The sequence below is a fragment of the Labrus bergylta genome, chromosome 10 (assembly GCF_963930695.1).
Source record: "Labrus bergylta chromosome 10, fLabBer1.1, whole genome shotgun sequence".
Classification (NCBI taxonomy): domain Eukaryota; kingdom Metazoa; phylum Chordata; class Actinopteri; order Labriformes; family Labridae; genus Labrus; species Labrus bergylta.
This window is the reverse complement of record NC_089204.1, coordinates 13,169,985-13,186,276: the sequence shown is the minus strand read 5'-3', so window position 1 is coordinate 13,186,276 and position 16,292 is coordinate 13,169,985. Positions and strand designations below refer to the sequence as shown.

The 16,292-nt window shown below is 39.9% G+C and overlaps 1 protein-coding gene across 1 annotated transcript in view; it reads right to left on the bottom strand.

The window, feature by feature from the left end:
- LOC109987945 (pro-neuregulin-3, membrane-bound isoform) overlaps nucleotides 1-16,292 on the bottom strand; it is a 361,472-nt gene that overhangs the window by 226,188 nt on the left and 118,992 nt on the right. The gene's annotated exons all lie outside the window — the stretch shown is intronic.

The following is a 16,292-nucleotide window of genomic DNA, read 5'->3' as shown; positions in this document are numbered from 1 at the left end:
CATGACTTATTCAAGTGGAGGTTTTGATTGAAGTTCTCTCTGTCTCGGCAGTTGACTTTCCATCTTTCATTTTCCAATACTCCACCCCTTCCTCTGTGGGTCTGATCTCCATCCTCCCTATTTCCCTCACTCTGTTCTTTAACCCCAACCTGCCCCCCTCTCATTCTGGAGGGTCTCCATTGATTGGATGTGACAGATTAGATCCATTCGGCTCCACTTAGCTCAGTCTGGTCTTACGAGTGTGAGGGTTTTGACCCACAATGAACTGGTGATGAGAGATGCCTTGGTTGTGACTGTCATCTATTATGGATCAGGAGGGAAATGGTGTTGTGATGATTTTCTGTCGGTATGGGCTCTTCGCCTGCCTGCCTCACTTCTGCATTCAGAACACTACTTTTTTGAGAGCTGAATGGATCTTCCTAGCTTTTGAAGTTATAATTCTGCACCTAAAAAGTTCCGTATTATTATATCCAGTTCCACGTCTTCTCCTTTCCTCATAAACTCCAGAAGAAAGTGGATGTCAGAGGAAGTTTCATGGTTGGACCATCAGTGTAAGAAATAAACATATATATCTGGTTAGGTCTACTTGACTGACATAAAAACCTGAAAATTGGATAATAATTACGTAATCTTCTGTTGATTTAAGATGAGTTCTGCTCCCAATAGCAAAAACAATCAAACCTGAATTGCAATAGCTAACTTTGCTAGGATGTTTTTCAAAGTAATCTCGGTATAATTAAGAAGATAAAACAAACACCCCATCTTAAACACCAATAATTAAGGAAAGGTCCAAAACTTGCATGAAGCTAAGTCTCTTTATAATTGCTGATAAGGCTAAGAGCTTTCCTTCAAATATTTCTTTTGACATGACTTTGATATAAAGTTGAGGTAAGGAAGCCTCTGTACATCTTAAGCTGTTTTCACACAGGCACTCATTAAAATATCAGAAGAACTTCAGAAGAACATAGTTGTTTACATGCACCTCACAGCGCAGGACAATCACTGTAGGAAAGGGAGAGCGGGGGGTCTTCTGAGACAAGACATGACGTAAAATACAAAGCAACATAGCAACTAAAACACATTAATGAAAAATGCTGTATTTAACTTTTTTTCAGTGGTATGTACAGTTTGACAGATTCACACTATAAACAAAAGAGCGGAGAAAAGCATACTTGCTTACAGAAACACACTGCAGCTTTTTAGTGACATTCACTGAAATCGTAGCGTGCATACAGTCTATGGCAGACTGATCGCAGGGAATAGACATCCCCACCCTCTCCCACTCCCTCGAGGTGAATTCTCCTGATTATATCCTGCTTCGTTCTCACATCAGCTCACTCTGATTTTCTGCAGAAAGAATACTATGGCGGTTGGTGGGAGAAACTCTGGATCAGAGGCCAAAAATGTGGCTGTTTGCGTTCACACATGCAGCTCCTGCATACAAATATCAGGAGTTTTACCGCTGTAATGTGCAAGTGTGAAAGCCCTTTAACTAAAAACTTCACCGAACAATGAATCTTCATTGGCCCTCATGGGGCTATGTGTTCTGAAGACATATAGTATCAAGAAATGTATTCAGTAACAGATGCAGAATCACTTGAAGGAACCATCAAATAGTAACCTTTAGATTCTTGGCTCTTACAATCCTATATGATATGAACTAAACAGGCAGTACTTCTAAGCCCTCTCCTTCCTGTGAGCAAAAGTGGAATTACTAAGTTTCTGACAGCAATCAAGATGACCTGAGGTACCATCATTTCCCAGGAATGTCTGGTAAATGTATAACTCTCTGTCGGGAGAGCTTGCTAATAAGGTTGATATACTATCTTTTTTTTTTTTCAGGTGGACTTTGCCACGGGATTAAGATGAGATAGACTTAATTGCCACACTTCTTGGCAGCAGGGAGTCTCATCTCTGTAAGAATGTCAGTATGAAGCCGGGATTTCTTAAAGATGGGCATCACAATTCTCTTATTAAGCTTCCAAGGCATGGGTGTCCACTGGGAATCCCTCCACACAAAGTGCATGCAGATGAATGGGGTCAGTGGAGTCTCTTTTAGGTCTGAGACAATGATTAGCAGATGCATGTTCACACCCTCAGATGGACCTACATGACCACAACGGTAAAATCACTCCTTGAAACATGAAAAGGAAACCAATCCTGCAGCATATACAATTGCATTTAAATATATGAACTAGTGCCAGCCCACGTTCTCCAAACTTTTTCAAAGAAACATAGTTAGTCCTATCTTCAGCGGGCTGCCAGTGCTGCTGGGAGCCTTTGGGGTACAGTAGTCGGTCTGTGGGCAGCACAGGGAGGCATATGTCCCTCAATCCTATTACACAGCTCCTTACACAATCTTTCTATAACACTCTCCCTCACTTGAACATACACACATTTGTCAAACAGCACACAAACACAGAATGCAGCCACCCCGCTGTGTTGTCATTGTTAAAGAGAGCCCTCACCAGAAAGAAAACCACTTTTCTAAACTGCTTTATGTTTACAATATGTGGTGTTGTTACACTGGAAACCACAGCTCTTACCTTGTCTACTACTAACAGTCCTTGTTGGTGGCATTTTATTGTGACCACAATCTTCTCGGAAGCTTAAATCATTTTTTTTTCCAGTTTCCCAAACGTCACCAGAACATGACTAAAAGAGGTAAAAATAACAATGCTTATGTGGAACCTCACTGGATGGCATTTACTAGAAAACACGAGCTTAACACATGCCTTTTACTTTACTTTGCCATTGCTTTGGGAACTACAAGTTTGAAGAGCAAGAAAGGGTTGCAGAGGCTGTAAACTACGTCATTTGAGTAAATAGGAGGTGTACTGAATTCAGACGTGTTGATTAACTGCAATGTCACATTTTTCACATTACATTGAAGTTAGAAACACAAAGTAACCTGGTGGCAGTTATCTCTGAAGATACTTACAAAAAAATAATGATAAAAGACCAGAAAATATATATTTCATTTGTAACTCATTGACTAGAGTTCTAACACTGGTGGCTGGAGGCCATATTTTATTTATAAAAGCACTGATTTGTAAAGTTTACATGGCCTTTACCTGCCCTATTTCAATATCAGCCAAGTTCCGTTGCTCATATTAGTGCATGAAGTGATGTTTTGTTTGGGGTTTAGTCCTGAATGATTATTTGTGTCATGTTGGTTCCATATTCGGACAACGAACAGCAGTGACGTCAAAGGTATTATTATTTCATGCCTCTCCTCTTTCCTGCTCATTGCACAAGGTTCATTCCACCTATGTTATACTCTTGAAAGATACAGAAAACAGCATCCTCCGCATGCAGCATGGGTAATATTACAATGCTGAACTTGTATAAGTAAAGAGTCAACACAATAATGAGTCATGTAGTGGAGAATGTTGTTATTGTTGATTATGTACATGCACTCAGCACACAACTGTTTGACTCTACTGAACAACTGTCACCCATTCATTTGAGGAGAGGCGATGTGTGTACACAGCTGTACTCATACGATAGCCTCTTGTGCCTGTGAGCCCAGAAGCTGGAGTGCTTAGACGCCCCCTTCAACATACACACATTATGCACCGGCAAGTAAACACGAGAATAGCTCTTAGCCTCTAAATGCAGGGAAAATGCTCCCGTTCAAATTTACCATGGAGAGACAACCATGGTTCAACTTTAAAGACAGATGTATAGCCCTGCAAAACTTGTTGTGTATTTACCTAAACTATAAAACTACTGCAGCAGCACTATATAACAAGTGACAAACAAATGGTTTTGCACAGCTGTACTAAATGTGGGGTATTTCCATTTTGTGTGAATTTGTATGACTTCTGTATGTCTATGGAAGTATTTGACCCTCCCAAGTTTCTTCACATTTAGTTTGGTTTTCAGACCTTTGAACCTTTTTATGTTTTGAGTTCACACATGACACTGCCACTGACTGTGATTCATTACACTGCTATATTACCAGCTCTGTGTTATTCCTTATTTAAAGCATCGATAAGGTTCTAAAAAGCCGATTCACTCATTTTTCGACCATTAATAATCCATCCACTTGCAGGTCCCAATGGTAACATCAAATGGTAGAATTTCATGTCAAACCTTGTTCGTGCTCACACAAATCCCAGTTCAATCTACTTAAAGCTTTGCATTGTAGGCAAGGGCTAAGAGTATGCATTACAATGTGAGCAGATGTTCAATAGGGCAGTGCTGTTCAGTGCTTTAGTGGAAACATAACAGTGCAAATAAGCACTGGCTTAGTGTTTTGGGTCATTTCAGTGTAGTCTTTATCTACTTTGATTCACTTGATAAAGACATTTAGTAATCTAATACTAAGCTAAAGATAGAATCAGCTCAGTCTGCATATCCCAGAGCTTTCAAAAAGTGTCACACAGAAACTTTTCTTAAACATGAAACTGCCTCACTTTTTGATTTGACTGGTTTCAAGAACTGTCAGTCTGCGGCATAGAATGTCAAGCTAGTGGCAGCTTAGCTCTCAGCCATTCCCATTTGGCAATCCAGCAAATGCAGAGACACTGGTTTTAACTTCTTACGGAGTTACAAAAAATATTCACATTTTTTAAACCTCCTTTCTATTAGCCTGGAGAACAGGAGACCTCTGGGGATGATTCAACTCCCTGAATGATCAGCCTCTCGTGCTGACTTCTTCATTGACATGTGAAACGAAAAGAAGGAAACAGTAACACAAAAGTCCAAGTTAACTCAGGGTCTTTAGAACTAATGAATTCTACTCCTGGCTTCAAGGGAGCAGTCTAAATGCAAACAGCAGCAGATTTTTCACAAAACGGACGGCAGAGCATAATCCAAAGATAAAGCTCACAGCAGGCCCGGTTCTAGAACAAAATGACTAAGGGTATATCCAAGATTAAAGGGGGTGCAGCTAAACCGGCAACATCAATGAAAAAACTAACGTTGGTGTCCTGGGTCCCGGCGTCTCACATGTGGTCACCGATTAAGTCACGTGCATATGTAATGACCATCAGATCATGGATGTAATGAACACAATCTGAGTCACTGCTGTCATTTGAAATTTGAAATGACTTATTGTAAACTTATTTGCGTCCATTCAATTGAGGGTGCAATGCAACCTTTTGCACCCTCATAGAACCGGGCCTGGCCCATGCAGTTTGGCATGCAGTGGAAATTGTTCAAAGTAAATGTGCAGACAGATCATTGTTTTCCATCTTGCTCTAACTGGGGAAGGAGAGGAAGCTGGGACTAAGGGGTAATTAAAGAGCATTAAAAAGTACAGCATGCCCATATTGTTCCACCCACTCCACAAGCAGGAGACTCAACCGTGGGAGACAATGTCCAGAACAGACTGCTAATGCTGAAACAACAGGAGGGCACTGGACTTCAGTCACGAAGGTACCAATGGATCAATTACAGTGTGAGGCGCAGAGGCTTAATGGCTCGCTGTAAGGCTCTATGTTCCATTAATTTTTCACCAAACCCTGCCATGAGGTATGGGATTTGTCCATTATGGAAAGTGGAATGGTAAATGTTTCATACTACATTAAAAAGCTTAGCTTTTCTTTCAAAGCTCATAAGGCTCCACTGAGTGGTTAGTCAACTTCCAGATGAAACTAAAACATTGACTTTTAATTGGAAGCACACATTGGTCATGCAGGCTAATGTTTATTGATCATAATTGAAAGGATTTTTGAGTTTTTACATTTTGTTGAAGGCCCTTGGCAACAACTAAAGCTGATTTTTTGTTTTGTAAGCGACTTGAATACAAGTCATGCAGAGATGTTCAATTATCTGCTGCATGATTGATGCAAATCTCACCTGAATGAAAATGTCACATAATAAATCATACCAATAATGGATATGTCGTTTACACAGCAAGGAGTACTCTGGTATGTTATGTAGGCCAGAGGCAAGCAACATTCGACACAAAAATCTGCAGGTAAATACAAGACAAGTAGGCCTGCTGTCACAGATGTTAACATGGCAGATCACTCACTGGTTACTGACTGGCCCAGTGCCTGGTACCTAAGGTAGTTTCCTCTATGAAGAGAACAATCCTATCTTTAAATGTTATTGGTTTGTTGTAAACTGATCTGAGCCAGAATTAGTCTGAACTTGTTGACTTTAAATCAATTCTTAGATTTTAACACTGCTGTTTCTAGTCTGTACTGTGCAATATTGAAAATGAAAGCCTTTAAGATCTCTCCGGCGAGGGTTGCAGAGGGTTGATGCCCCTGTGATGGATGCAGTAACCCTTCTGACAAGGTCAGTGAAAGGGTCAGGACGTGTACGCTGGATGTCCCGAGGGGCTGTCGCTGTTGATGCACTATGACATTGAAGCATCTAAAATAATTCATCATTGGAAATCAGAAAAAAAATAAAATTCTATTGTGATTTTTCCTCTATCTATTTAAGGAACTTGACATGTCTTCTGCACCTCCATCCGTCTCCTGGGAGACATCATCTGTTGTCTTGTGGGCTGCTGAACACAAAGTCTCAACGTGGTGTTTTAACCCCTTCTGTGAATCTGCCAGCTGCAACCACATTGATTATTTTATTTAATAACTTAATCATTTTTACACAATTGGCAAGAAGCAAGCAGACATATGAGAGTCTATGAGAGGCTCTAAGTTAAGATGATAAAAGGTGGTATCAAAAAAGGCACTACTGTACCCAGAACTCCCCTCTTAAATTAACTGAACTTTTAGTCCTACTGATCATTACAGTACTTGATATTACATGTCAGAATTTACAATTCCCATCTCTAACGATATGCCTGGCAAAGAAACAGAATCAACCTAATTTACACACTTACACACGCACACACGCACACACACACACGCACACACGCACACACACACGCACACACACACACACACAACTTGGACGTCTGTACCGTGCCTTAGAATTGCTGGGTGCTTCCAGAAGCGTTGGATCAAACTGCAGTTATTCTGCAGATGGTCAGGTAGCTGATCAAGGACGTGACAGACATAATCCTGAATGGACGGGCCATTGAGGAAGACAAATTCATGATTCATAAATTCTGATTACATTAATCTGTGCATTGAAACAGCAGATCTGATATATCAGAACTGATATTAACATTTGATCCATGCCCATTTCTTCATTCTTTCTTATTATCAGTCAATTGAAATTAAATATCCATGTTACTGTAGACACTTCCACTCTGCAAACACAGGCAGCTTGTTCATTTACCTACACAAAGAAGTCAGATACTTCTGCTTAGGGGACTTGGGAAGTTTTACCCGCTGCAAAACCCAAGTTTAACTTGCCATGGCATGTCTGATTATATCCCTTATTCGACCCAGTGCAACACCTTAGACTTGAGAACTACTGACCCACACACAAGTAAACTCACTCATGAGGGGTTTGAGCTGACTCATGAACCAAACCAGATCAAAGCGGGATAATTCAGTATTTCCAAGGATTCACCTGAACAACATCCTGACAGGCAGATTGAAGAAAGCAGTCTTGTGTAGCAGCTAGAATGGATATGTTTGTGAGTGGCCCCCGGTCAGAGCTGCTGCACCACTCGATGCAGTGCAGCTCAGAGAGAAATGTAGCAGCTCTTCAACATCATTCCCCGAAGTCCTTAAAAAAACGTGCTTTATTGCTTATTCCTGAACTCAGACCAAACCTTCATTGCCTTGTCTGCAGATGCATTTACACATCACAACACTACAAAAGCCCTAAGCGGACATGCATCCAAGCATTTTATTTACTACATTTTCCCATGATAACTTGCAATTTCTTGTAGTTTTTTTTTTAGTTTTTTTTTTTAGATCTAAACCTACTTATTTTGTAATTTTGGATACCATAGCAGGTTTTCCCATAATACTTACTGAATTTAATTGTTTTTCTTAACTTGTTTTTTCTTTTGTGTGGATAACAAAGCTTGTTTTCTTGTTGAAACTAAAAATGTATCTCATCTTCAGATAACAAAGTTTGTATTCCTGTGATAGCGTGATCATTTTCAGGTGATCTTGATGACAAAACAATAGTTTAATCACTGTGATGCCACTGCAGCAGCTGTTTGTTTTTTTTGCTCATGCAGGAGGTGATAGATAAGTCAAGATCTCTGAAAACAAACTGGAAATTACTTGTTATCACCGAGTAAATAAAATGTTTGGTTACATTTCTGATTAGAGCTTCCATACAAAACTCCTTGGGGAGAATAAGGGCTTCTTTTTGTGTGGAATTGGAGTTAAGACTTACAACATACATTGTGATGATGATGCTCATTTCTGAACTCTCCTGGAAGCCCAGTGTGAGTTTAGAAAAAAAGACATGTCAGCAGCAAGATCGTGAGGCGGATATTTTAGAGGGGCAAAGTTGCAATGCTCTCCGTCTGTCACCTCAGCATGGGGTGAAATGCACTTTACTAGTTCTCAGTGGTTTGGGATCTGTTCCTCATTTTCTTACCCTGTACTCCCTCTTTTTTCCACACAGCACACTCAGTTCAAAACAACACACACATTTGCAGAACAGAGAAGATATTCGTGAGCGATGGACCAAAATAAATTGTCACTGTGGTGGAATGGAAGACTGGGACGTATACATGTTGAATCCTGGGAACAATGCCTCATCCTGTTTCTTGGTATAGCACGAATGCTCGTGTTATTGTGCAGGAGGAACAGTGATTTCCCAGGATGCTCACACTGTCCACATTACTAAAGCCATTTCCATTTTGAAAGGCTTAAGATAAATCCAAAAGGCTCTGCTTTCAAAGTAAAGCTGAGCATCACAGTGGATAGAAAATGAGTAAATGTGTTTTCTACACTGCCATAGGGCTTCACATAAACTTAATATATGTCCTTTAATGGCTGTACTGTAATCTTTCTGGGACATTTTGACTGATCATACATGTCAGCTAAACTATACTTGTTTTTCCCACTAACATGCTTATTTTTTTTTAGTCTTTAGTCACAAAAGGAGTTTACTGCTTTCAGGTGCTAAACCTGTGCAAATGAGATAGCATGGAATCCAAACGCGCAAAGGTAGAAATGAGCACACTAACTGAACTGCCAGGCAGATAACGTCCCGGGTGCTCTGGTCTCATTTGCACATGTATATGAGGGAATATTCAAAATTTCGGCGCAAAATTGCCCCCTTCCTATGCAAATACTGTCTCATCCACATAGACCAGCACCCATGGCCATAGGCAGTTACCATTGAGACCTGTGTATTAATTCGGCACTATGTCTCCTTTTCTCCTTTTCTCTCTGCTTACTTAAATAAATGCAAAAGGGACAGCATATTGCACTCAGCTGGGGGTAACTGTGCCACAGTATTTTGAAGAGATGTCACAGGAAACTTTATAATGATCAGAAAAACAAATCTGTCTGTATTATTACTTTGACATTATTATTAATGTAATCAGGGCTTAATTCATTCCAGGGCTGTCAGTGACACGACACTTCATCCACATCTGTGGACAGGTTTGGAGACGCACAAGGATGCAAGTTTTTTTTTTTTTTTTTTCCCCAAGTTGCCCTTGCTTGCTCTGTTCAGAGAGGAAGCTTTGTTCTAAAGAGTGAAAGTCATTTTGCATTTTTCAAGTCTGCCATCAAAATAATTCCTGTAAATCATTTGGTGCATGTGGATGACATGGCACCAAATGGTTTCCGGTCAGGAGTTTAACAGGTGACCTTTGCACTGAGGACTGTAGCTTATGTATATGGGACACCTGCAGCGTTATTTTTTTTAACCATAAACAGGCCTTACGTTACATTATTTGTCATTGGAGTCAGCCCAAGTCACTGACAAGAAACAATAACTTGCAGTACATGGGAGTTGCTGGTCTACCACTGGTACATAATGCTGTTTTGTATTGTTGTGAGTCGTTGTGTCATTTTGTTGTGTTGGGATTTGAGTAAACTTGTCAACACCAATCAAACATACCCCTTTTCAGAGAAAATGTTCCCATCTAAATCGCATGTCTATGGATTGGGCTAGGCGGTCACTGTTCACTGTTAAGACCACTCTAGTAAATGTGATTTTGGCATTACACACAATTCCTCTTGAGAGACAGATATTTAAGTTGAGATTAAATGTTTGTACTTTTAACCAGAAACATTCCTTACGTTTCTCTATTCAATCCCAGCAGACCCCTTCAAAGAAAAAGTCATATTATAAGTTAGAACATTACTGTTGCTGATCTGTCTCTGCCTCGTTTTTTTTTTTTTTTTTTTTTAGTCGTGTGACTTTGGGATTTGTGTTGTGTTGGATCCACAGTTTCCATTTTGAACGTGAATCACCACTCATGCTTATCGAATTTGGGAGGGTTTTCTTAAACAAAATTGAGGGTCTGAGTATAGTGGTTTTCAGTTGTAAAGCCCTTTGAGACCAATTGTGATTTAGACAAAATGACTGGTCTTAACTCCTCTGACAGCTCTTACTATGCCACCTCCTTTGGCCAGCATTACACACACAGACCCACACTAAAGTACTCGTGTTTGCTCGTTTCATTGTCTCTGAGCCTGTCCTTTCTCCTCCTGCTCCTCTTCTTCTCTTTCAGTTGCCTCTCTTGTGGGAGTTGAACAATAGATAATGAATAATAGGAGCCATGTAGGCTACGTGAATCAGACAGCTTTGTATTTATAGTGGCAACCCACCATCTCCATCACCAGGTCCTTCACATTGGCTAGTGTGGTGATCAGCGTTAAATCCCAATGGGTATTACACTGCCTTGAACACATACAGATATTTCTTTACTGTATATAGATGGACCGGAAGGAAATTGTGGCTGTTGTTGCAGCTGTGGGGTTCAATGTTGAAGTACATAGATGGAGTGACAGCAGAGCTTCATGACAATGAGGCGCCGGATGCTCAAAGTACAAATGGACTTAGTTTCAACATTTTCAGTAATATTTACTCTGGGGACTCACTCAAATCTATTGGACTCTGTGCTTACATACTCCCATTTGAGTAAGGCGACTCGGAACATTCAGCTAGTATCCTAAAGAGTTGGGCTAATTGACAAAACCCATGTGACACAGATAAAGGAAATGTATCTCTGGTTTTACAGCCAGACTGACCTCCTGTGGTGTTGTTTAAATAGTTTACTTGCCAGCCAATTAAAGACAGTTTTTGTGGTAACTGAATAGATGGATGGATGGAAAGGTAGATGGATAGATTCTCCCTTCCTCTCTCTCTCTCTCTCTCTTTCCCTCTCTCACACAAATGGATTGGGAACCTAAGGAGAATCAATTTCCCAGCTGGAAGTGTGACTGAGTGTTTCAGCTGGGCTTAGAAGGCCCATTACTGCCGGACAGCTGGAGTAGGCCAAGCACTTCACCTTCTGTCCTGTGTGTGTGTGTGTGTGTGGTCCTGTTGCTACTGTTGTCGAAAGTACTTTCATGCTCACTCTGTCTGTCCGACACACACTCTGTCCCAGGACCAGGGCAGAGTCTTGGGATAAATTGGTTCTGTTAGGCTGCTACTGAGTTCAATCATTAAAATGGAAGCCTGAGGAGTCAACCGGATTCACACCATCAAGCTCTATGGGAGCTGATTTCAAGACCAAGTACTCTATGATGCAGACAGTCAGGAGGGATATGTGCATCGAGCCTTAATCTTAGGTGTCAGGGTTGAGAGATACGACAGCTTTGTCACAAGCTATGGCATCCAAGACCTTTTCTTGAAGGTCAAGTGACATTTTAATGTCATCAGCTTCATTAAAACTATCCACTTCCTTGTCAAAATTTAGAAATGCAACAACAACCTTACTGTAAAATGGGCTGCAAAACCCATTGTCCAATCACCATTTTGAAGAAATCACAACACATCTGGATATTTTTTAATTTGAGAAACCCAAGTTATAGGTTGGGAAAAAAAAACTATTTGTGCCCCTGCAAAGGCGGACACTGCTTCCAATCTGCTTTTTACGACAAGGGTTTTTGTACAAACACCAGTATAAGATATACATTTAGCATATTCCAAATAATTTGACATTGTTTAATTGGTTAGGGGTCTTTTGCCCCTGGGAACTATTGTATTTTTCTCTACTGTTTGTTGGTAAATGATCTTTGAAATTACAGTATTTTTAAAGGTCACTTATCCTGATAGGCGTTTCATTGAAAGTTGTTGCAGAACCATGGCTTCCTTCACACTACTCACCAGGGAGTATCTGTCCTTCTTTGCCAAGTGGTTAAAATATTTAAATTGCTAACAGCAAATTCAGATTACAGGCCATAGTAAATGTCAATATTTAATCTCTCAGTTGCTTGACTCTGGGATCTCAACCATTTGAGTTTTTTTTTTTTTTTGGGGGGGGGGAGAAATTGTTCTGATTTGTGGATCATAATTCCCTTCAATGTCAATGCAACAAAGTAGCACAGTAGAGACTCAAGGGTGAATAATTAAACTTTTGTCCCTTTGCTGTAGCCAAGAAATACAATGTCGTAAAAATTGTTGACTTACAAAACTTTCCTTCCAGGCAGACACTTCAGGGGCCTGCTGATCTGCGACTGTTGCTCTAATTCCATGACCAGAAGCTCCATGGCAAATTCTGCTTTCCTGCTGGGGCTGCATTCACTGGTGATTCCTGGATTTCATGCCAGTCCTACACTGTGGTCCTCAGTCCCGACACAATAGCTCTCACAGCAGGGGCTGTCACTCTCATTTAATGACATGCTACCTGAATTTTGAATTTTCTTTTATCGAACTCAAGCAGAGCCTCGAACATCCTCCTCTGAGTATATACATCGCACTTTAATGTTACAGTAACTGAACCACTGGTTTGTTTAGTGAAGATGAACAAACTCCAACGACTCCCAAACTGCTCAAGTGTTGAAAATCTTTTAAAACGTAAAGATGAAAAACCAGTGCACTTATGTGGCAAAGATTATCCACACAAGGGTTACGGCACCTCAAAGACAGAACTTCATTAAGAGTGTATTGTAGATAGATAGTCTAGTTTTTCCCCCCTCAAAGCAATTCCCTGTCTATTCGCCAATCCATTCCAATAACCTCTGAAAGCAAAATCCCCCCCCCTGGAGGAGCTGGAGCCCCCAAGACGAAGCACAGAGGCAACACTCCAGAGACACAATCCATTTTTATCAGCCTGTCCAGGCCTGGGGTTCATGAGAAAAAAAGAATAAATAGGGCTGTTAAAACCTTATAGCTTTTCTCTTAAACTACAACAAATAGACAGAGCAATAAAAGTGAGAACTACAGAGGAATTGTGAAATTTCTCCAAGGCGTTTTCGGCCACCTCTTAACTAGGCAACATTACTGCCAACTTTGGGCGGCAGGGATAAAGACTGATGGATAAAACAGCATCCTGTTTCCTGCTTTTCAACAATTTACTCTTCCTATACATGCCTTTGCTTGCCTGTGACTTGTTCACTTCATATCACTCTGCTATCACACAATGTGTGTTTGTCAGTGCACATGTGAAGAGCCAGCCTGTTTGCGAATAGGAAAAAGAAAAATCGATAAAACATGTCTGCTGCCGACCTCACATCTTTGAGCTCTCTTGTGAGTGTCTAACTCTTCCTATCTGTCTTTTGTCTGTCTCGCTCTGTCACTGCCTCCTCAACAGCTCCAGGACAGCGGTTACAAGGGCCTGTTGAGGGGTTACTGTGTGAGCACGGCCGCTGGTTCTATGACAAGTATGATTTGTTGTTAAAAAAAAAAGAGATTCAGGCAGTGTGTATGTTGCAGTCTACTAACAGGTTGTTCCTTTAAATGACTTGTGTCAAAGGCTCTAGCCGAGTATCCTGTTACAATACTTGTGATTCCGATTTTTATATATATATATATATATATATATATGGGAGCCGAAGAATAGATTGCGCTATCTAGTAAATCACAAGCTGCAGAGCAAGAGCAGAGCGCTGTGAAAACTGAGTGATTTTAAAACTCGAACAGAACGTTCTCTTTTCCCTCCTGCATACTCTCTTATTTCTTCTTGAGTGAATGTGCACAAAGACTTAATATGACTCAGATATTTTCATTTTGAGTACAGCTGACAGAACTGAATGTATTTCACAAGGAGCCAATATGAATCGATTCATCTATGTTCATGTCTTTCTATTGAGTTTCTCTGGATTCATGCTGCCTTTAATATTATTTTGCTCTCAACAGTAACGCTCACTGTCTGTCTTCTTTGGATATCAGATTTGGAAAACAAACACAGGATACATTTATATTTTTGAGACATAGATTTTCTGTTAACATTTAGGAATAGCACATTTTCTCAGAACAACTTGTCTCATGTATCTTTGTGAAGTGTTTATTAGGAACTGAGACTTTAGATTGGGACGCGACCAGGTTTGATACTTAGCACATGGTGTTACAGCTGGGAGCTGCTTTACATAGGCCTACATAAACATCCATAAAAAGGTCCTTAAAGTAGTGTCTCTTTCAAATGGATTTGAGGGATCCAAACCATATTTATCTAAATGTTATGCAGCAATAGTTGAAGCTCATCTTAAACAGTACAGTTGTAAAACTATGCTACAAATGTTTATGTATGATTTCGTACATCCTTCCATAAATATAGTTGTATTTAAATCCAGGGCTCACATGGGAAGGGGATCATCCCAGCATGCCCTGGGCAAAAGGCAGACAGACAGCCCAGACGTGTCACCAGGTGTCATTGACATTCACAGTGTGAAATGAAAAAATGAAATATTTATGGATACACTAGAGTATTGTAAAATGCACATTAGTCAACAGCTCTCCAGAGGCAACAACAGAGCATGCTTTGTTATTACTGATTGTGTTATAATATATTACTGACATAAATGATATGGAATAGTCACTATTCAACAACTACGTTTGACTACAGGACTCATTTTTAAGACTTGTGGGAATATACTGTTTCATTTATGTATAAGGGCCATTTTGAAAGGGGAAAACATTTAGTTTCAATAAAAACAAGTGAGAATATTTATGCACGCACCAAGAGCAGGATAACCCAAGGGAGGGATAATGAGGGAGGGGTCTTACATTGAAAATGTAGCGCCACAAAAAAAACCAGTGTAAATCAAAACAGGTGTTTGAAAAGAACAGAGTAACATTGTTTTTTCAAGTATATTTTCACGAATGCAATCAAGCACATAAAACCTGCACACATGCATGTGTAACACACTTTTTTTCACCAATCTATGGCGGGTAGGAGCGATATTCCCCGTTGAATGAATAACTTTGCATTTCTAAAGCAAAGGGGTGGAGTTGACACAATTACAAACAATATGATCATGATGAAATGAACCCTTATTATCATTTGTTTACTTCAGAGCAGAAATGCACCACACACACACACACACACACACACACACACACACACACACACACACACAGCTGCTAATGATTATGTACATTGAAAAGCAAGCCAAGCTTTACATTATGCATGTCATGAATTACAGCAAAAGTGAATAAGAGAGGCACTTGCAGATTACACATAAACAAGAAACACTGTGATAATAAGAGGGTAAGCTTTGGTGAGAAAGAACTGAAAGTGTGTGTTTGTGAGTCTCTCCCACAGTGCTGTGTGCCTGTGAAACATCAACACTATGTCATCACAATTTGTGCGATGTGGAATATAGAACGCCATGGAAGCCCTGAGAAACAAGTGAGAAAAAGCAAATCTGGTGAAACATTTTCTAAGTCTAAAACTATGTTGTTTTTTTCTCCTTCTCCCGTGTCATTTGAGAGGATATTTTTTTCTTAATTCAAGATCTTTTTTTTAAATTGGGAAGTTTGGCAAAACTATAATCCATGATAGCTTATTTTGAAGTGTTTGGTGTGTTTTTGTAACACTACTTCCAGCCACAAGAGGCTGCAGAGCACAATTATCCAAAATTAATAAAAAGACAAAAAAAATAAACGTTTTTCCAGGCTTTTTTGTTGTTGTTTTTTTAATTTCACATTCAAAAAATTGAATTTCACATTGAATTTCACATTCAAAAAACGATGTGTTGGTTGCACAACAAAAATTATATCCACATTCTGTTATGTAACAGTGCATTTTTCCTGTGCATAAGAGTGTGTACAAAGGAATTAAAACTCAACTGTGAAAACATGCTGCATGCTTCAAAAATTATCCTTTTTGCCACCCTCCCCATTCCACACACACACACACACACACACACACACACACACACACACACAAAGTAAACTAGATCCTGTATCAAATGTTTTGTACAATTTCTCTTGGGAAAACTTTCCTCTCCATCTGTTCCATCACTGGGAGAAAAAAGAGGAACTTCTAAAGAAACTCCTTGAAAAAGCTGATTTTATTTTGGTACTTGTTCCTTGTAAAAAGAAAAACA